The 21,738-nt window shown below is 40.0% G+C and overlaps 1 long non-coding RNA gene and 1 pseudogene across 2 annotated transcripts in view; one reads left to right on the top strand and one right to left on the bottom strand.

The window, feature by feature from the left end:
* Positions 1-21,738, bottom strand: part of LOC147140435 (uncharacterized) — a 31,555-nt gene that overhangs the window by 2,089 nt on the left and 7,728 nt on the right. Inside the window, exon 3 of the long non-coding RNA XR_015088477.1 lies at positions 431-563. This is a non-coding gene — a long non-coding RNA (uncharacterized LOC147140435). The remainder of the gene's footprint in view (positions 1-430; positions 564-21,738) is intronic.
* On the top strand, positions 155-19,611 carry LOC147140436 (myosin-7-like; annotated as a pseudogene). The gene is made up of 37 exons (XR_015088476.1): positions 155-185; positions 379-586; positions 1,050-1,193; positions 1,698-1,854; positions 1,948-1,975; positions 2,617-2,722; positions 4,054-4,146; positions 4,244-4,307; positions 4,412-4,510; positions 4,612-4,715; positions 4,822-4,960; positions 5,038-5,156; positions 5,322-5,471; positions 6,028-6,198; positions 6,284-6,593; positions 6,673-6,752; positions 6,843-7,048; positions 9,847-9,970; positions 10,067-10,203; positions 10,360-10,615; positions 11,094-11,336; positions 11,545-11,721; positions 11,802-11,947; positions 12,025-12,115; positions 12,558-12,947; positions 13,040-13,166; positions 13,239-13,357; positions 13,438-13,634; positions 15,222-15,405; positions 16,172-16,337; positions 16,424-16,548; positions 16,640-16,948; positions 17,032-17,235; positions 17,351-17,647; positions 18,744-19,024; positions 19,101-19,235; positions 19,476-19,611. The product of XR_015088476.1 is annotated as a myosin-7-like (transcript).

Raw genomic sequence — 21,738 nt, 5'->3', positions numbered from 1 at the left:
TTGTTACAAAATAATGAACAGATATAATTTAGAATCTGTTGCAACTGGTTTAAGTATATTATCTTGCCGGGGAATGAAACAAACAATGAATTTAGACCTGCTAACTATTCTCTTTCCTCGCTTTTTAGCTGAAGGGCTTTTTATACTCAAGTCTTCTTCTGGCCTCCTCTGAGTCGAACGCACTGGTAAATTATACTCTAAATCTAAATGATTCTCAAAATGATTATTCCAAATTATGAAAGCAATTATGATTGTCCATGTATTTTTCCCATCTGATTTGTGATTAGAATATATGTATTAAAAAAAATGAAATCGTGTGTGAAGGATTATTATTATTTTTTTTTAAATCCCCATCAATGATGTCCTTCTTCTCTCCAGTGCAACCATGGGGGATGCAGAGATGTCTGTGTACGGGACAGCCGCCCCATACCTGCGCAAGTCGGAGAAGGAGCGTATGGAGGCTTCCACTCGTCCCTTTGACATAAAGAAGGAATGTTTCGTCCCTGATACGGTGGAAGAGTTTGTGAAGGCTTCCATCACAAGTCGAGATGGGGACAGTGTCACTGTGCAGACGCAAAATGGAAAGGTCAGTGGTCAATTCACTTTTAGATACCAACACCAACCTAAAGTACATTGTGGGATTAATGGCTATTCAAATTGATTTTTTTCAACATTGACGAAAAGAAGGATTAGAAGCAAAGTACGTTTTTGGTGAGAAGGTGATTCATTAAAATACATAAACATGAATTACCCAACATGCTTAGATGTTTCGCCTCTCTGGTTTCCCAATATATTCTTCAGTGGCCCGAAAAACACCAAAAAAGCCTACCGGTAATTAAAGTCACACTTTAAAGATAACATTTCTGAGTGTATCCTTGTCATAGAGCAAAGTAAGTACTATTCTCCACATTTAGGAGTGAGCAGCCGTTTGAAAACCATGGCAGCCATACTACAAATATGATTTTTACCGTAAAATGATAAGCTTGATTTTAAAAATACCAATTCATTGAACACATTTCAAACGGTAATATTGCATCCATGTTCCATAGACGGTGACTGTCAAAGACTCCCAGGTTCTACAACAGAATCCTCCAAAATTTGACAAGATTGAGGACATGGCGATGTTGACTTTCCTCCATGAGCCCGCTGTGCTGTTTAACCTCAAAGAGCGTTATGCAGCATGGATGATCTATGTAAGTAAAACCACAGTATAAACAAACAAGTACAACTTGCCAATGGCAAAATAAAGTAATATTATGAGGACAGAACACTTCACAGGGAATTTGAGATAAATGTATTGCAGAAAGAGAGCAGTAAAAGCAGGGGCGGAGCCATGGGTGGGCCAGGGTGTGCAATGAGAATCATGAAAAAATATATATACTTTAAAAATGTTGTAATTTATTATGAAATTATTTTTGAATTTGTGTTTCATGTTTTTTATGTTTCATGTTTTTTATTGTATTGAATATTAAGAATGGCATAATTGTTGTTGTCTCAGGCTGATCTGAACTTCATATTATTGAATTTGCCATTTTATTTGAATATACGATGTGTCGGGACAGGAGGATTATGCTCAGTGAGGAAAAATATTCAGGCCCACCCTGATTTTTCCAGGCCCACCCATTAGCCACGTTCTGGCTCTGCCCCTAATAAAAGAACTTATTTCCATTGTGTTTGATTTTTCTTTTCTTCCCTAGACCTACTCCGGGCTGTTCTGCGTCACTGTCAATCCCTACAAGTGGCTGCCAGTGTACAACCAAGAAGTGGTTGTTGCCTACAGGGGAAAGAAGAGGAGTGAAGCTCCTCCTCATATCTTCTCCATCTCTGACAATGCTTACCAGTACATGCTGGCAGGTACCAACTGTCAACAAATCTTATGCAAGAACATAGTTTGGCCAAATTGCAATACTAACAGCTTGACTTTTTTTCCGAAAACTTGTTTTGTAGATCGTGAAAATCAGTCAATTTTGATCACGTAAGTATTTAATTTAATCAAACTATGTATCGCCATGTTGACCTCAACATTATTTCAGTAATTTTTGTTAAGGCAGGAGCTATACCAAAACATCTGCACTTAAAATGCTCAGTTCTGATTGACACCTTGCGAAAGGTATTCATGTAACAGTGTATTTATAGTTGGTCAATAATTTGCACTCCACTTCTGCTTCTAATAGTACTTTAGTCACCTAGCTACATGACAGGGGCAGAACATTAGAAAATATATTGTTTTATTTATTATTATCATTATTTATCTATTTATTTTTTACTTAACACATTCACTGCCAGACATTGTCAGACACTCTTTTACCCTAACGTTTGAAAAACTTTGGAAAAAAATATAGATACATTTCTGGGATTGAATGCCTGGACTGTGAAAAGACAAATAAATATGTCCTTGGCACTGAATGAGTTAGTGTGAACACTGCACTACACTCACAATAGAACACATATTGTTGAATAACTACCTCCTGAAAATCCATTACTAGTCAGTTGAAACCGAGCATTATTCTTAGTATTTCATCTCATAAGATTGTGCATGTATTCCCAATACTGTAATGTGGATGGTGAGTTTCGAAGATATGTGTGTTATACTGACAGCTGACTTTGTAATTACAGCGGAGAATCTGGTGCAGGAAAGACTGTTAATACAAAGCGAGTCATTCAGTATTTCGCAAGTATTGCGGCTGGAAGCATTAAGAAAGATCCCAATGCCAAAGACAAGGTACGCAAATGATGATATGACAACAGCTTGAGATGTTTGTTCCCCAGCCAACATTTACTAAATAGACACATACTTTATTAACAAGGTACTATTCAAATATCACATAAGACGATGCAGTGTCAGCCGAGAGAAGTCCACTGTAGGTATTACACACATGGTCAAGATGATTGGTACCCCTGTGTTAATGAAAGAAAAATAATAATAATAGTAATGATAAAAATGCAATGAAAATTAACCAATGAAAATTTGAATTGTGGTACAACAGAATTCTTAAAAAAAAAAAAAAAAAAACTGAAGCAGGCCTGCACAAAAATAATAGTATCCCTAGAAAAGATTACAAATAATTAGACCATAAGGACATCTGATTAGCATCACAGGTGTCTTTAAACTTGCAATCAGTCTGTCGGCCTATTTAAAGGGTGACAAGTTATCACTGATCTGTTTAGTGATATGCTGTGTGAACACATTAAACATGGATAAACATGGACCAGACAAAGCAAAGAAGAGGGTACTCTTAGAGATTCGAAACAAAATTATAGACAAGCATGTTAAAGGTAAAGACTACAAGACCACCTCCAAGCATCTTGATGCTCCTGTGATTGAAATTGCGCTTATAATTCAGAAATGTAAGATTTGCACGACCATGGCCAACATCCGTGGACGTTGGAGCCGCAGGAGGAAACTTGACAACAAATTGAATAAACTATCTATTATACAGTCTATACACGTGGACAACGCCCCTTGATACGCCTCTGATTATGAAAGAAAATAATAAATACGAGCAATATAAAATGAAACTGAAAATTCACCAATCAAAATCAGGTGTTTCTTTTGAATTGTGGTTCAACATAAATCTTTTCAAAATCAAACTCATGAAACAGGCCTGGACATAAAAGATGAAGATTGCCAAATGAATATATGAAGTTAATATTTTGTTACACAACCTTTTGAGGCAATCACTGCAATCAAAGATTTTTAATAACATTCAGTGTGACTTCTGCACCTCTTGGTAGTTATTTTGACCCACTCTTCATGAGCAAACGGCTCCAGTTGTCTCAGGCTTAAAGGGTGCTTTTAGCCACCTATCTATCCATCTAGCTAGCTAGTTAGCTAGCTAGATAGATAGACTACAACAAAGGGAGCTTAATTGGGGTTGCACAGCAACATCCTCAGGTAGAAAGAGTGTATGCACACTTGTTACGACATGAATTCAGATGTTTATTTGTTTCTTACTTCCGTTTGAACAGGGGGGTGTAGACTTTTTACATCCAGTGTTATTCGATAGATAGAACGTCTCTTTTTTCGGCATACCCAATATTCTTTTGCAACAGGGGACCCTGGAGGATCAAATCATCCAGGCTAACCCTGCTCTGGAGGCTTTTGGAAATGCCAAAACCATTAGGAATGACAACTCCTCTAGATTTGTAAGTTGTTGTTGTGTGTATTTTTTGTTGTAACGATAAATAGTAATATCCTATTAGATATCAAAATGTCTTCATGTGTACCACCTCCATCCACCAGGGGAAATTCATCCGAATTCACTTTGATACCAGAGGAAAGTTGGCTTCGGCTGATATTGAAACATGTAAGAAGAAAAACCCCGCTAACACATTTATTTAACCCAGGTGCTACCTCTTAATAATGCCGATTTGACCAAAGGCATCATTATCTTCCTTTTCCACTTGTTAGACCTTCTGGAAAAATCTCGAGTCACCTTCCAGCTTAAGGCTGAGCGAGATTACCACATCTTTTACCAGATTCTGTCCAACAAGAAGCCAGAAATTCTGGGTCAGTTTTGTGTGAACAATAAACATGTGTTTGCTTTCTTTAATGCACTCTGGTTTCCAACTATCTTATCCTTGTGCCCTTGTCTCCCTCTCCTCATTCAGAGATGCTGTTGATCACAAACAATCCTTATGACTACGCCTTCATCTCTCAGGGGGAAACACAAGTGGCCTCCATTGATGATGCAGACGAACTGATGGCAACAGATGTCAGGCTTCTATTTTTTTTTCAAGGATGTTATTATTTGATTATCGAACTAACATCGGAGAAGTGATCTCTCCATTAAAATAGTTATGCAGTATTCTCTTTGACAGAGTGCATTTGATGTGCTGGGCTTCACACAAGAGGAAAAGAACTCTGTGTACAAGCTGACAGGTGCCATAATGCACTATGGTAACATGAAATTTAAGCAGAAGCAGCGTGAGGAACAGGCAGAGGCCGATGGCACCGAAGGTAAGAGCAATCCTGTGTCAAGTCATTTTAATCTCGCACAAATTGGACGTTGAACTTAATTTGATGTTCGTCTTCAGATGCTGACAAAGCAGCTTATCTGATGGGCTTGAACTCTGCGGACCTCATCAAAGGTCTCTGTCATCCAAGAGTTAAAGTGGGAAATGAGTGGGTCACTAAGGGACAAAATGTTGCCCAGGTGAGAAATGAAGAAAATCAACATTTTCTTTATCAAAGGAAAAAGGTATACATTGTTTTTTTTGGGGGGGCTGGTTTGGTAATAGAGCTCATTGTGGTTCTCATTAGATTGTGCAAGTTATCAAAACGTTGTGGCCAGTTGGTGTTTATTCTCGCTGTCTTGAAGGTGTACTACGCTGTTGGAGCTCTATCCAAGGCTGTTTATGAGAAGATGTTTCTGTGGATGGTAATCAGAATCAACCAGTCATTGGAGACCAAGCAGCCTCGCCAATACTTCATTGGTGTTTTGGACATTGCTGGATTTGAGATCTTTGATGTGAGCTCTGTCAAGTTTTTTATGAGCAAAAAGGATATTTGAGTCTTTAATATGGCTTTCTGTACTTTTACTCCAAGAATGTGAGGGCAGTTCCTTTATTTTTGCTGCAGTTGAAAACATTGGGATCTGACATCAAAGTATTAAGATTTAAACTTTAATTTCATCATATACATCTGAGAAAATTGAACGATTTTTCTTTTGTGATTCTTTTCCAGGCTTTTAACGCTGCCTATTTTGGTTGTTGTTTGCTTTGAGGAGTTTCTCTAGTCAGTCTCCTCTTTCGTAGGTAAAAGTAATGCTCTTAAGAGTTTAGGTCTTATCTAAACTAACTAACTCATCTGTTATTTTGGCAGTGTGCTGCACATCAAATCCAGATCTGAATGCATGGGAATACAGGCCTATATATTGATTGTGTGATTCATCTTTTGATGTCAATCCTGAATATTTTCTTAAGCAAAAATAAAGAAATCGACCTCAACGTTCTAATACGTTTGGAGGGGAGGTGTACAAGTGCAAAGTTTCCAATAAACAACTGGTTATTCACTTTGTATTATAGTTCAACACATTTGAGCAGCTGTGTATCAACTTCACCAATGAAAAACTGCAACAGTTTTTCAACCATCACATGTTTGTGCTGGAGCAAGAAGAATACAAGAAGGAAGGCATTGAATGGACCTTCATAGACTTTGGTATGGACTTGCAGGCCTGTATTGATCTGATTGAAAAGGTGAGAAACTGGTCATAACAAGTGAATCAGATTTTGTAAAAAGCAAACCAAGGTTTCACTACATCCCATCTTTTGTTTTCCTCAGCCCATGGGCATCATGTCCATCCTTGAAGAGGAGTGCATGTTCCCCAAAGCCAGTGATGCAACCTTTAAAGCTAAACTCTACGACAACCACCTAGGAAAATCCAACAATTTCCAGAAGCCCAGAATCGTCAAAGGGAAACCAGAGGCCCATTTTGCCCTGATGCACTATGCTGGAACTGTTGACTACAATATCAACAACTGGCTAGTGAAGAACAAGGATCCTCTAAATGAGACTGTTGTTGGACTTTACCAGAAGTCTAATCTCAAACTATTGTCGATACTCTTTGCAAATTATGCTGGAGCAGATTCAGGTATGAGTGAGTAGATTTGTGAATTTATCCAATTAGATAGACATATATATTTTATAATATCATAATTTGCCCTGAACAGCTATGACTGAAACTGGTGAAGGCAAGAAGGAGAAGAAGAGAAAGGGTTCATCTTTCCAGACTGTTTCTGCCCTTCATAGGGTATTTTTCAGATTACTTTGGTCTTTAATAATGATTTACATGAACAATACTTTTTGCTAGAAGCCATAACGAATTCCTGCACGTTAATAGGAGAATCTGAACAAGCTGATGACCAACTTGAGGTCTACTCATCCTCACTTTGTACGCTGCATCATCCCCAATGAGAGTAAGACTCCTGGAGCCATGGAGAACCCTCTGGTGATGCACCAGCTGCGCTGTAACGGTGTGCTGGAAGGCATCAGAATCTGCAGAAAGGGCTTCCCAAATAGGATCCTCTATGGGGATTTCAAACAGAGGTACACACATACAATATGTAAACATGGATTCACATTTTAATCTTAACTCTGAACATTGAGTTGGAAAATAGGTATGGCCTAGATTAGACCTAAAATAATCCAGATGATAACTGCAAGATTATTTTTGGTAAACTGTGTTTGATCAGAATATATTGATTTCTTACTATCGAGTAGTCAAAAGCAGGCAGTGTTGCACTTACATAAACAATTCTGACAATGCATGATGCTAGGGAAATAAACTACATCCGCACACTGATTAAACAATATAAGAGGCTTATGCAGGTTCAGGTCTATAGTTCGTGTTTCAATCTTTGAGATTTGAACATGGGCCAAAATGCATTGATGCGGTGAGGTTCATGACTGGTGAGGCACGACTCCTCTGGAGTAAAGATAAACAATATGAACCCAAAACAGAAGACCAGCCTATATTTCAATTTTGACCTCCATTGAAACATGTTTCAAATGAGAAATTTTAAATTATTTGTTTTCAAAGCGGGTCACTGATGGTGTGGTGGTACACACGCCTGAGTTGTGTGCGGGCAGCGTGGGATGGCTTCCCGCTCAGTGACGGTGTCTCTGTGTGTGTGCCCTGCGACTGGCTGGCGACCAGTTCGGTGTGTAGTCTGCCTTTCGCCCATTGTCAGCTGGGATAGGCTCCAGCACGTCCCCGTGACCCTGTACAGGATAAGTGGTTTGGAAGATGACACGTGACACATGTTTTCAAAGATGTTAATTGTTTAAATCAATTCCACAATGTGATAGTAAAAGGTCAAGTTTGTTGTTGTATTTGCAGATCTCTCTTTTTAAAAATAAAAAAAGTATTTGGTCTTCCCTTTATGTTCTTTATGTTATGAAAGCCCCAATTATAAAATTAACTAGGTGTCTGGTATCATAACTACATGTCTGATGCGTCAAACAAACCAATGCGTGTCAAAATCGGTAAAGAATTTAACCAGTTATGATAAATATCTTGAGGCCAAATATGGTTACCTCAATACAAGTGAATGGAAGCGAGTGCCGTGGACTGTCAGTTCAAGATGGCTGCTAATTTTTCACGTCTTCAACGAGGCTTTCTTTAGTGGTTATGTACGTCTATGGATTTGTTCTACAGTATGCATTGCACCAATGGAGCGCAACAACAATGTACTTTCTTTCTGCAACTGTACACTTTCAGTCGGTTTTGTAACTGATCAGAAAGACTAAATATGGCATACACATTCGTGTAATATAGTAGACAAACGGTTGAACATCCGCTTGTACATTAAATGTGTGATAAAACATGTTTATTGGCGGCAGAAAGACAAACAGCCTCTTCTGTGAGTGTACGCGCCAACTGCCTGAGTCGCTAGCGGCGTGACGTGCCCACACATTTTAACAGGAAATGCAAATTCAGCTATTTTAATGATGAAATAGTTGATAATTACTGTTTGAAAAGAACATCAATGTAAAGCATGGACCATAGAACTAAAATAGAACATAATTTCAATGTAACTATACCATTTTTTTGGTTTAATCTTCACATGCGAAGAATGGGAAGCAGGGGGCGACACTGTCCTGACCTCACATCCCTGCCAAAAATGCAAATGTATTTTTTACTGCAGTGCGGTGGGTAGAACATCCACTTCACAATTCATATCTGTGATCTAGCCTTCCCTTGTGGAGTTTGCATGTTCTCCCCAAGCTTCCGTGGGTTTATTCCCGATGTTCTGACAAATTGTCCTACCCCGTCAAAACTTTCTACCGATGGCTGATTAGACAGCCTGTTCTGCCAAAATGTGCTACCCTCTGCGAAACTTCCTACCGAAGTTTGACAGCCAAAATACTACCGTGCGCTTGCAGCTTGTTTTGGTTTTGATGCAGACTGGTAGGTACAACTAAAAAAAATCATTTAAGAAAATACTTCAGGGAGGTGAAAGCAGATACCACGTGCTGACAACTGAGTGTAGTGTACATACACTGCATGATTAATGTAGTCAACAGATCAACACTATGCTCAAAAGCTACTACAAGAAAACAAACAATGCTTAAAAGCTATGAAGGAAATCACACAATAAAAATATTTTTGAGGCAATGAAAAAGTCAGATAAGACTCAATAAAAATGAAAATAACAAGTGCTCACCGCTTTTAACCGAACATATAGCAGGGAGGACAAAAAGTTAAAAAATTCCCATGAAAACACTTATCGGCGTTGTGCGCATTGGTGCTCAAGAGCACTGGGTATTGGTAGGACATCTCGATGGGTAGGAAGAAATTTCAGAACACCTGTACTGCAGCTTCCTCTCACATTCCCAAAACATGCTTGTTGGGTTTATTGAAACCTAAAAATTGTCCTTTGCTGTGAATGTGAGCATGAAGGCTTGTGTGTCTGGTTGCCTGTGATTTGCTGGTGACCAGTGTACAGTGTGCCACGCCTATTCCCCAAAGTCAACTGAGAGTCCAGCTCACTTGCTCCCTATAATGAGGACAAGGGGTATCTAAAATGGATGGAAATGTTTTAGTAGGATAATGTTTTTAAGCTAATTGTACATTTAGGCTAAGATGAGCACTTGCTCACTGGAACCCATTATTTCTGTTGAAAAACCTGACTTGATTGTACCTAGACACTAGTACATCATATTTTACAACAGAGGATATCTAGTGGGATAAGGTTTCCTTTGGTGAAAAATTGTTGTGTGCCCCCACCCCCCACTTACTGATTATATTAATAATTGCTTACAAAATGTGGTAAAATTACAGAAAATGCTTTGCTTATGATCGAATACTTATGACTAAAATGGACCTAATTTAATCTCAAAAGGTATCGCATTTTGAATCCTGCTGCCATCCCTGAGGGACAGTTCATTGACAGCAGGAAGGGGGCTGAAAAGCTCCTTGCTTCACTGGATATTGATCACAACCAGTACAAGTTTGGGCATACTAAGGTACTACTTTTTGTTCTTCTGGTTCTTAAGAATCTTTCAACAATATTTCTATAGATCAGGTGGAAATAAAATGAATGCACACTCTGACATTGACAGGTGTTCTTTAAAGCTGGACTGTTGGGTCTACTTGAGGAAATGAGAGATGAGCGTCTCTCCAAAATCATCACTGCCATTCAAGCTAGATCTCGTGGTCTTTTGTCTCGAATTGAGTATCAGAAGATGGTGGAGCGCAGGTAGTTTCTCTTTCAGATTTGCACAATATACTGTACAATGTAATCATTTGTATCCATCCATCCATAATAATATAAAATATTACAGTGTTTTGTTTTATATAGTATTATTAACATGGTTACATCAACATTAACATTGACATTTCTATTTAAATTCAGAGATGCTCTGTTAGTGATCCAGTGGAATATCCGTTCATTCATGGGGGTCAAAAATTGGCCCTGGATGAAGCTGTTCTTCAAGATAAAACCACTTTTAAGATCTGCTGAAGCAGAAAAGGAAATGGCCAACATGAAGGAAGAATTCCTGAAGTTGAAAGAAGCTTATGCAAAGTCTGAAGCACGAAGAAAGGAATTGGAGGAGAAAATGGTTTCTCTTCTCCAAGAGAAGAATGACCTGCAGCTTCAAGTTCAAGCAGTTAGTGCAGCAAACATAACATATTATGGGGGAAGCCAATAATTCTTTTCAAGAATATGTTCTATGCAAGCCCACTCGTTGAAACAAGGCATTCTGATAAATGTTAATCCACCCATTTTTAGCCATATCAGGGAGCGGCCATTATTGTCATTTCTGTCGAATGAAAATGACATCACAGTTGCTCAGGTAACAACCAATCACGGCTGCCTGTTTTCTTAAGATGAGCTGTGATTGGTCGTTACCTGAGCCCTGAGCAGTTGTGATGTCATTTTCAGTCATTAAGTGACAAAATGGCCGCCCCCTGAGATGGCATAGAACGAGGGGATTAACTCTTATTCCACAAACGCAATATTTATCAGAATGCCTTGTTTCAACTTGTGGCCTTGCATAGAAGATATTCTTGAAAACATGTGTTTGGGTTGATTTACACTTTAACCATTCCTGAAGGTTGTTGTTGATAACAATTATCATTCGGCAGGAACAAGATAATCTTTGTGATGCAGAGGAAAGATGCGAGGGGCTGATTAAAAATAAAATCCAGATGGAAGCAAAAGCCAAAGAGTTAACTGAACGGCTGGAGGATGAGGAGGAGATGAATGCTGAATTAACAGCAAAGAAGAGGAAGCTGGAGGACGAGTGTTCTGAGCTGAAAAAGGATATTGACGACTTGGAATTAACTCTGGCAAAAGTGGAGAAAGAGAAGCATGCCACTGAGAACAAGGTATGCTCTGTTTGTTTGTTTATTAATTTGTTTTCCACTCCTATTGTTTGTTTTCTCGGTCCTGGATCTGCTCCATAACTGCGGGGGGCGGGGGGGGGGGGGACACTTTTAACTTGTGCTTAGGTGTTATAGTTGAAATTGAATCCAAACCAAAAGTGCACACAACACGGCAAGTTTGAATTCATATTTTTGATTTCTCACATTTCAGGTGAAGAACCTGGTCGAAGAAATGGCGGCTTTGGAGGAAATCATTGCCAAACTGACCAAAGAGAAGAAAGCCTTACAAGAAGCTCATCAGCAAACGTTGGATGACCTTCAGAGTGAAGAAGACAAAGTCAACACTCTGACCAAGGCCAAGTCAAAACTAGAGCAGCAAGTGGATGATGTATGTATTTTCAAATTTTGTAAATTTCCATTATTATACTGCAGATATCATTATGTTACTTTCGTGGGTTTTTTTTCAAGCTCGAAGGGTCTCTTGAACAAGAGAAGAAGGTTCGAATGGACCTTGAGAGAGCAAAGCGGAAGCTAGAGGGAGACTTAAAGTTGACCCAAGAAACTCTCATGGACCTAGAAAATGATAAACAGCAGCTGGATGACCGTTTGAAAAAGTAGAAATCCATTGGGCCATTGCCTGATCATCAATGTAACTCATAGTGAACCTTAATAATCGTTCTTTATGTTTCAGGAAAGACTTTGAAATTAGTCAGCTGAATGGGAAAATTGAAGATGAGCAAGCCGTGATAATGCAGCTACAGAAGAAGCTGAAAGAGCTTCAGGTAAAAACTGCACAACTATCCATCCATCCATTATCTATACCGCTTCTCCTCACAAGGGTCGCAGGCGTGCTGGAGCCTATCCCAGCTGTCTTCGGGCAGTAGGCGGGGGACACCCTGAACTGGTTGCCAGCCAATCGCAGGGCACACAAAGACAAACATCCGCACTCACAATCACACCCAGGGGCAATTTATATTGTTTAATCAACTTACCATGCATGTTTTTGGAATGTGGGAGGAAACCGGAGTACCCGGAGAAAACCCACGCAGGCAAGGGGAGAACATGCAAACTCCACACAGGGAGGCCGGGGCCGGGATCGAACCTACGACCTCTGAACTGTGAGGCGGACTTGCTAACCAGTCGGCCACCGCCCCACTGCACAACTAGACGTAAAAAATAATGATTGAAATTTACCGTTAAATATTTCACTGTTTTAACCAACAGGCTCGTGTGGAGGAGCTGGAGGAAGAGCTGGAGGCAGAGCGAGCTGCCCGAGCCAAGGTGGAAAAGCAGAGAGCAGACTTGGCCAGGGAGCTGGAGGAGATCAGTGAGAGGCTGGAGGAGGCTGGTGGAGCAACATCTGCCCAGATTGAAATGAACAAGAAGAGGGAGGCTGAGTTCCAGAAACTCCGCAGAGACCTGGAAGAGGCCACTCTGCAGCACGAAGCAACTGCGGCCACGCTGAGAAAGAAACAAGCTGACAGTGTTGCTGACCTGGGCGAGCAGATTGACAACCTGCAAAGAGTCAAGCAGAAACTGGAGAAGGAGAAGAGCGAGCTCAGACTGGAACTGGATGATGTCGTATCCAATATGGAACATTTTGTGAAATCGAAGGTAAATCATGTTACGTCAATTAATTTTTTTTCCACTAAATGAACAGTGACAATGATTGTGGCCTGTGCTACTGTGGTACATTCTTCTTACAGGTTTATTTGGAGAAGACAAACAGAACTTTGGAGGATCAAATGAATGAATACAGGAATAAGTGTGATGAACAGCAAAGATCCCTGAATGACTTTAGCACACAGAAAGCAAAGCTTCAAGCTGAGAACGGTCAGTAGAACTACAGAGAAAGAGATGAAAATTGTTGAATTCAGAATTAAGAAATGCATAAAACCTTTTTAGATGAGTATTTCAGACAGCTAGAGGAGAAAGAAGCTCTCATTTCCCAGCTGACAAGAGGAAAGAATTCCTATAACCAGCAACTTGAAGATCTGAAGCGACAACTGGAGGAAGAAATAAAGGTAAGAATATACTGTGCAACATTTAAATAATGTCACTCTGTGTGTCCAAAAACACACTTTGAAATTGTCTATTCATTCAGGCCAAGAACGCATTGGCCCATGCTGTGCAGTCCTCTCGCCATGACTGTGACCTGCTCAGAGAGCAGTATGAGGAGGAGCAGGAAGCCAAGGCTGAACTGCAGCGTGGCATGTCCAAAGCCAACTCTGAAGTGGCTCAGTGGAGGACCAAGTATGAAACTGATGCCATCCAGAGGACTGAAGAACTGGAAGAGGCGAAGTAAGTTCAATATACGATATACATCACTTGAACTCAATTAAAACATGCCACATATACAAAAAAAAACAAAAAAAAAACTGCCGGCAATGTGTCTTCCTGTCACATTGATTATTGATGATCAAAAATGACTGAATGAATTCTTGTCTCTTCAGATAATGAAAAGTACAGTATTAAGATCAGCGTTGGAGGGAAGTAATGAAGTATGAATACTTTGTTATTGTACTTAAAGAGGAAGTCCACCCAAACATATTTTTTTCATGAATATGTTCTATGTAAGCCCACTAGTTGAAACAAGTCATTCTGATAAATATTGCGTTTGTGGAATAAGAGTTAATCCACCCGTTTTTAGCCATCTCTAGGGGCGGCCATTTTGTCACTTCTGTTGACTGAAAATGACATCACAACTGCTCAGGGCTCAGGTAACGATCAATCAAGGCTGACCTGTTTCAAGGTCGACAGAAGTGACAAAATGGCCGCCCCCTGAGATGGCTAAAAGGGGTGAATTTTGGTGCTTAACTCATATTCCACACTTTTATTTTTGTGGAGCATATACATCAGCCCATAAAACAGGGAATGTGAGCTGGGATTAGACCATCGAGAGACAGGTTAGTTTTACCCTACTGATGATGTGTTGCCGCGATAGCAAAAAAAACCCCACACATCTCTGTTGATCATCGTCCAAAGGCCAATAGAGCTCAGTGATTACATGATCAAGAATTGTGATATTTTGTTGACCAGCTGTGAGCTGTGAGCATTAGCGAGCGATCACCAATCAGTATCTAGCAAGCTAGTAATCTCTACTTTGGTTTGCAAGTTGTCGACGTAATCAGAGAGTAAAAGAAACAAGAAGTAAACATTGACCGATCGGGCAGCTAAGTTTATTCCTTACTGTTGCTTGTGTGTCAGTATCTCCAAAGTGACGTGGAGTACATGATGCTGTTGTGCAAGGTAAGTCCTCAATATCAGGCAACAGAACAATCCTGTTGTCATGTCATCTTCCAAACCGCTTATCCTATATAGGGTCGCGGGGAATTGCTGGAGCCTATCCCAGCCGTCAATGGGCGAAGGCAGACTACACCCCGAACTGGTCGCCAGCCAGTTGCAGGGCACACAGACACTGTCACTGAGCGGGAATCGATCCCACGCTGCCCACACACAACTCAGGCGTGTGTACCACTACACTATCCTGTTGAATCATTTGAAAAAGTAGCACCAAGTGATGATTTGGAAAGCATAATAATGCGAGAGAGGTTTGCACAGGCTGCCAGCCTATCATTAGCAGTGCAGCCGCTACTAAGTCCTGCAGCCACCAGACAAAACAGCAATCAATCATGTCATCTTTTCATCAGGCCAAATAATTGACAATAGAAATTAATTTCAATTTTTTTTTGTACTTAGGTACATTTTGTACATTTGAGCGTCTTTGCTTTTTTCTTTCTTTTTTTAATTACTTTTACTGAAGTAAAGAAGTTGAATCAGTACTCCTCCTATTAGCAGTCTGTGCTTCTACAAGTGTGTGAGTACTTTTTTATCATTTGAAAATTATAACACAAAGCGTGCTCAGTTGTTGACAACTTGAATATCCAGGAAGAAGCTGGCTCAGCGTCTTCAGGATGCTGAGGAGGCTGTGGAAGCGGTCAATGCTAAATGTTCTTCTCTGGAGAAAACAAAACACAGACTGCAAAATGAGATCGAAGACCTCATGGTGGATGTGGAGAGATCAAATGCTGCTGCTGCTGCACTGGACAAAAAGCAAAGAAACTTTGACAAGGTCAATATTTCCTCCCCCCCATCATCTAGGATTGTAATGATATCCAAACATTCCGATACGATATTATCACGATATGAACCTCACGGTACGATAATTATCATGATATTGTGGGGAGGTTGGTGATATAAAAAAAAATCACGATATTTTATAAAAACTTACGATATTGTAAAAACAAAAGCTCACATTATTGGAAAACAACCACAATATTGTATGTTTGGACATATTAACAGCAATGACAAAGAAATAGTCTTGGCCAGTTCTTCCATTGACACGTGTTCATACTGGCTCAGTGGAGCAAAGTATAATGGTCTGTGTAGGGCACAATGCTGTATTCGGCTGAACCAGGCAAAAAGTAATGTTTTTTAACAGAGATATGCAGCTTTTGATATCATGACATGACGATGACGATTGTGTGGCAATTTTAATGTTGCAATATTACAATATCATCTCATTATCTTTTTTATTCTGCTCTTTAGGGCCCATCCAATGGTGGGATTAAATTATGATGAGTAGATGTAAATACTTGCAAGGAAAAGTATGTGAACCCTTTAGATTTGTATACAATTTAGCCCAAGGTCACAAAATATGACCAAAGTCACATCAATAGAAACACACCCTGCTTAAACTATGAAGATCAAATCATATTTTATAAGCAATTTGTGCATGAATCCAGGTAATTCCAAAGGGAAGGGTTCAAATACTTTTTCTTGCAACAGTATGTATAGATTGCAATTCTTGAACTTCTGCTTTACATCTTAATTTTCAGGTCTTGTCTGAGTGGAAACAAAAGTATGAAGAATCTCAGTGTGAGCTGGAGGGCTCCCAGAAAGAAGCTCGAAGTTTGAGCACTGAGCTCTTCAAGTTAAAGAATTCCTACGAAGAGTCCCTTGATCAACTAGAAACAGTCAAGAGAGAGAACAAGAATTTACAGGGTAATATAAGGGAATTTACCTGGCACGGATGGTATTTAATTACATGATTAAATAACCAACTAATGGTAAATATTTCCCAACAATAGAGGAGATCTCTGACCTCACAGAGCAACTTAGTGAGGGAGGAAAGGCTATTCATGAGTTGGAGAAAGTCCGTAAACAGCTGGAGCAAGAAAAGGGTGAAATTCAGTCTGGTCTTGAGGAAGCCGAGGTACAAGATCATCTAAACTTTACTTTGTTTGTGGTGTTAACAACCGTTATACAACTGTACAAATGATTCACCAATTTGGCATCTTTCACAGGCCTCCTTGGAGCATGAGGAGGGTAAGATCCTAAGAGCCCAGCTTGAGTTCAGCCAGATCAAAGCTGACATTGAACGGAAACTAGCTGAGAAAGAAGAGGAGATGGAGCAGTGCAAGAGGAACCTGCAGAGGACCATCGACACCCTGCAGAGTTCTCTGGAAGCTGAGTGTCGAAGCAGGAACGAGGCCCTTCGTTTGAAGAAGAAAATGGAAGGAGACCTCAACGAGATGGAGATTCAGCTAAGTCAAGCCAACAGGCAGGCAGCCGAGGCTCAGAAGCAACTCAAATCTGTTCATGCACATCTGAAGGTACTCTACTAAAAATATACTATAGATATTGTCGATTACAGACAGATTACAAACATTCACATGGTTGATGTCATCATATTAAGGATTGCCAACTTCAGCTGGATGATTCTGTCCGTGCCAATGATGATCTTAAAGAAAACATTGCAATCGTGGAGAGACGAAACAACCTCATGCAGGCTGAGCTGGAGGAACTGAGAGCTGCTCTTGAGCAAACTGAAAGGAGTCGCAAACTCGCTGAGCAGGAGTTGCTGGATGTTACTGAGAGGGTGCAGCTACTGCACTCACAGGTAAGAGACCATTATTATTGCACAGCACAAACACACATGGTTGGACACAAAACCTCTAAAACTGTGCATCAAGTGCTTTGTATACTACTAATATAAAATGTCTTCTAATATTTAGAACACTGCTCTGCTAAACCAAAAGAAAAAACTGGAGGCAGACACCTCCCAGCTTCAGACAGAAGTAGAAGATGCTGTCCAGGAGTGCAGGAATGCTGAGGAGAAGGCCAAAAAGGCCATCACTGATGCCGCCATGATGGCAGAAGAGCTGAAGAAAGAGCAGGACACCAGCGCTCACCTGGAGCGGATGAAGAAGAACATGGAGCAAACCATCAAAGATCTGCAGCACCGTCTGGATGAAGCGGAACAAATTGCAATGAAGGGAGGGAAGAAGCAAATGCAGAAGCTGGAGGCCAGGGTAAGTTTAAGAAATTTTCTGATTTGTGTTACTTGGGTCACTATTGCCTACATTTAGGTTTGAGGATGAGATTTTAAGGACCATTTTAATTTTGGTGCTCATTATCTGAGTAAAATATTGTAGCTGCAAGGTTTTAAAGTTGTAATACCAGCGTTCACTACATGGTGGCAGACAGGACTCACAGCGCCTCCGAAGATACTAGTTGTGCGTCAGAGAAGAATAGCGTCTCTTGGCTTCTTGTCATTAGTTCAAGAAAGTGGCATCTTTCAGATAAAGTAGAAGAGTCATTAATCCAGTTAAAGCTATTTACACTGTCATTGTGTCTTATTTAAAACATGATTTAAGGGATTTGTAGATATCTTGAATTGATGTGAATTAAAGAAATATGACTAATCAAATGGCCTTGTAGGTACTGTCTGTCAAACTAGACACCGATACCTTTTTGGTTTGTGCTGGGTGGGTTTGAAACTTTTGAAAATGTTTATTGTTGGTTCCCCGTCCAAAACAACAAATTCCATCACAACTCTTTGCTTTGATGGCCATCCAATGATGACGTCATTTCCAAAATGGCTGACAGGAAGTGGATATGTTCAATCACGTTTTTTTGAACAAGGCTCATTACATTTTGACTGGACCTCATAGTGATGGATTTCTAAAATGTTCTTTTTGACTGGCACAACTGAATTACAAATATCTGTACGATAATACCATCGAACACTCTTGTTCGATGTAGATAGAACACTCTTGCTCGATGGCGATGAAAATATATGTAAATTGTCATAAAAAAAACAAACGTTAAACATAAGGTTTACATTAAACTAATTTATTTTAACATACGAGTATGGCTTGGTTTTAAAATGTTAGGTCATTTGGGTGAGGATAATAGACCACGGAAGGCCAATTTTCTTTAGAACACTATTTATTTTGTTGCTCATCACGCAGGCACTTTTTGGGGGCTCTTTGACTCTTGTTGTAATCAATCCCTACCATTTGTCTTATCGGCAATAAATTATACATAAGTTATTGAAACTAAGTTGTCTTCAAATTTGTTTTCGTATGTTCAAATGTTCTTTTTTAAGAGTTTGTTCTTGATTAGGTGAAAGAGCTGGAGAGTGAGGTGGAAATGGAACAGAAGAGGAGCAGTGAAGCCGTGAAGGGCGTGCGGAAATATGAACGTCGTATCAAGGAACTCACCTATCAGATTTGATGCTTAAGGTACTTCTCTTTACCACTGGGTCACACTCTTTCTAAATTACGTAAACTTTGCTCTGATTTTGACAGACTGAGGAAGACCGCAAAAATCTTGCCCGTCTCCAAGATTTGGTAGACAAGCTGCAACTGAAAGTTAAATCCTACAAGAGAACCACTGAGGAGGCTGTATGTGTGAATACATTTGAAGCAAACATGTTCTTCTTTCCCCACCACCAGCCCATGAATGTCCTATTTAAAACAGGAGGAACAGGCTAATGTTCATCTGGGAAAGTTCCGGAAGCTGCAGCACGAACTGGATGAGGCTGAAGAGCGTGCTGACATTGCTGAGTCTCAGGTCAACAAGCTGCGTGCCAAGAGCCGTGATGCTGGCACCAAGGTTGGAGCATGATGCACCTTGCAGCAGACACACTACTTGACCTTCACACTTGCTGCACACTCTTGGCCGCATTTAATTTCCATGCTGCTTTGAAATTGAGTCGTTACTACCTGTAGACGCCGGCTATTTCAGCACCTCAGATGCTTTTAGCCAAGTGTTCAATATATTGGTACTAAAGCGACACTAATGTGAAGACCTAAAAAGCTGTTTCTTTTGTGCCCCCATCTCTAACTTTCCCAGGTGCAACAGAAAGGCTTTGAGGAGGAGTGAATTTGGAGTCTTCAGAAAAACCTTTTGCTTGCTGTGTGAAGTAGACCCCCTCAACTCTCACAATTCACTACCTGTAGTGTCTAATAAAAGCTCATCAAGCATTGCACCACTCTTGTATTTGTCATTTTCTTGCCATATATGAGGTTTACTGTTCATCTATTTTCTTTTGAATATTTAGTATTGGTCAACATGTTAGAGCGGAAGTCACCCCAAACATATTTTTTTCAAGAATATGTTCCCAGCGGGCCCACTAGTTGAAATACGGCATTCTGATTACCGGTAATGCTGCGTTCGTGAAATATAAGTTAAGCAGCAAAATGCACTCGTTTTTAGCCATCTCCGGGGGCGGCCATTTTGTCTTCTGTCGACTGAAAATGACATCACAACTGCTCACAACGACCAATCACGGCTGACATGTTTTCTGAATCTGAGCTGTGATTGGTCCTTATTAACCCTTATTCCACAAACGCAATATTTATCTGAATGAGCTGTTTCAACTAATGGGCTTGCATAGAACATATTCTTGAAAAAAAATGTTTGCGTTGACTTCCCCTTTAAAGATTTTGCACATCGCAGTGTTTCAAGCATGGCCACCAGAACTTATCTTTTCCCCACATGTCTACTTTTTGGTACCCCAAAAAAAGCATCCATCTGGAATTTCATCTCCTCAGTGGGTGTCTACCTCTGCTGAGGTTTGCATATCTTGCATGCATGATCTGAGTGTTCTGTCATTCAGTGGCGTTTAGTCACTGTTAAAGCCAGCAGTACACTGATTGTTATCCGCGGGTGATAGGGAAAAGTGAAAATATCATACCTGTCAACTTATACGTTTCCCCCATATTTTATGTTTTTTGATCATTTCAAATTGTGTACGCCGTATAACAATTTTCGTACGAGAATTATTATTTCTTTTTTCAATCGTTTTTTGTTAGACCGATCTCGTCTTGCCAATTTCTGCTCTAATCCGGATCGTCTCTGTCACTGGTAGCAAACGACAATGTCATGTCATGTCATCTTCCAAACCGCTTATCCTATACAGGGTCGCGGGGAATTGCTGGAGCCTATTCCAGCCGTCAATGGGCGAAGGCAGACTACACCCCGAACTGGTCGCCAGCCAGTCGCAGGGCACACATAGACACTGTCACTGAGCGGGAATCGATCCCACGCTGCCCGCACACAACTCAGGCGTGTGTACCACTACACTATCAGTGGACCACGACAATGTTATTTGGTAAATAAAATAAACTTGTTTACACAAATTATCTTTGTACTTATTCTACATAGTCTGTCCTGCTGTGAGTAAATAGGTGCCGCGTTGTGTTTGTAAGGTTTATTATAGCTTAAGGGGAATTGCTATCATTTGTATAGGGAGCAATTGGCTGGGGTAGACAGGTATGAAATCTGCATATAATTTACGGCCGTTGAAATACATTGCAAAACAACAATAATAATAATCAACTCCCCTAATTCTTAAAAAAAACAAAAAACACTGATGAAGATTTAATATGCCTCATCCACAAAATGCAGGGGTTAGTTAGCTCGCCCCAAAAAATAAAAATACTCTGAGAAATTTGATGATGATTTTGGCTACAAGGTAAAAAAAGAAAAAGACCCAATGTAATTGTTAATACAATAAGTTGTGCAACTCAGGACATAATTTCTATTTTAACATGTAGACAATCTAGGCATGTGTAGTCATTGGTCATCTTGCGCCTCTCACCTCACAAATGAGAAATCGCATTCTGGATAATATGGGCATTAGCTTTTGCTTCAGAAGGGTCTAAATGTTGGATCGTTTTTTGTTGCATTTAATAAGACCTGAATGGAAAAACACAGCACTCATTCAGTTTTCAGTGTCAGGACGCCTGAGTAAGGGGAAGCACAAATCTCCTGGTCTTAAAATAGAGTTAATGAAATCCCGTCTGCGAGGGCCTCAAGGTCAACAATAAGGCACATATAATCCCGAGCAGCTGCTCAGTGAATCCCTGCTAAAGTCTGCCCGTTTCTCCAAATGGCTGTGATGGCGGATTTCAGCGAAACAATTTGTGTGTTCAATTGGTTACGTGCTTTCCTCTTTCCACATTTACCCCTAATAATCATACTATGATTAAATGAAAAAAATGTTGAGTGTCTTTTACTAACAAGTTAAACAGTTGTCATGATTTATATGGGGCAATATTTCTCTTCTTATATAATTTTTGAAAAGACTAAACTATGTTAGTCTGGAGTGTTT

This window comes from Filicampus tigris, chromosome 10, assembly GCF_054856515.1.
Source record: "Filicampus tigris isolate MCC_2025a chromosome 10, RoL_Ftig_1.0, whole genome shotgun sequence".
In the NCBI taxonomy this organism is placed as follows: Eukaryota; Metazoa; Chordata; class Actinopteri; order Syngnathiformes; family Syngnathidae; genus Filicampus; species Filicampus tigris.
The sequence above is the reverse complement of the archived record's forward strand: the minus strand, read 5'-3'. Positions and strand labels throughout refer to the sequence as shown.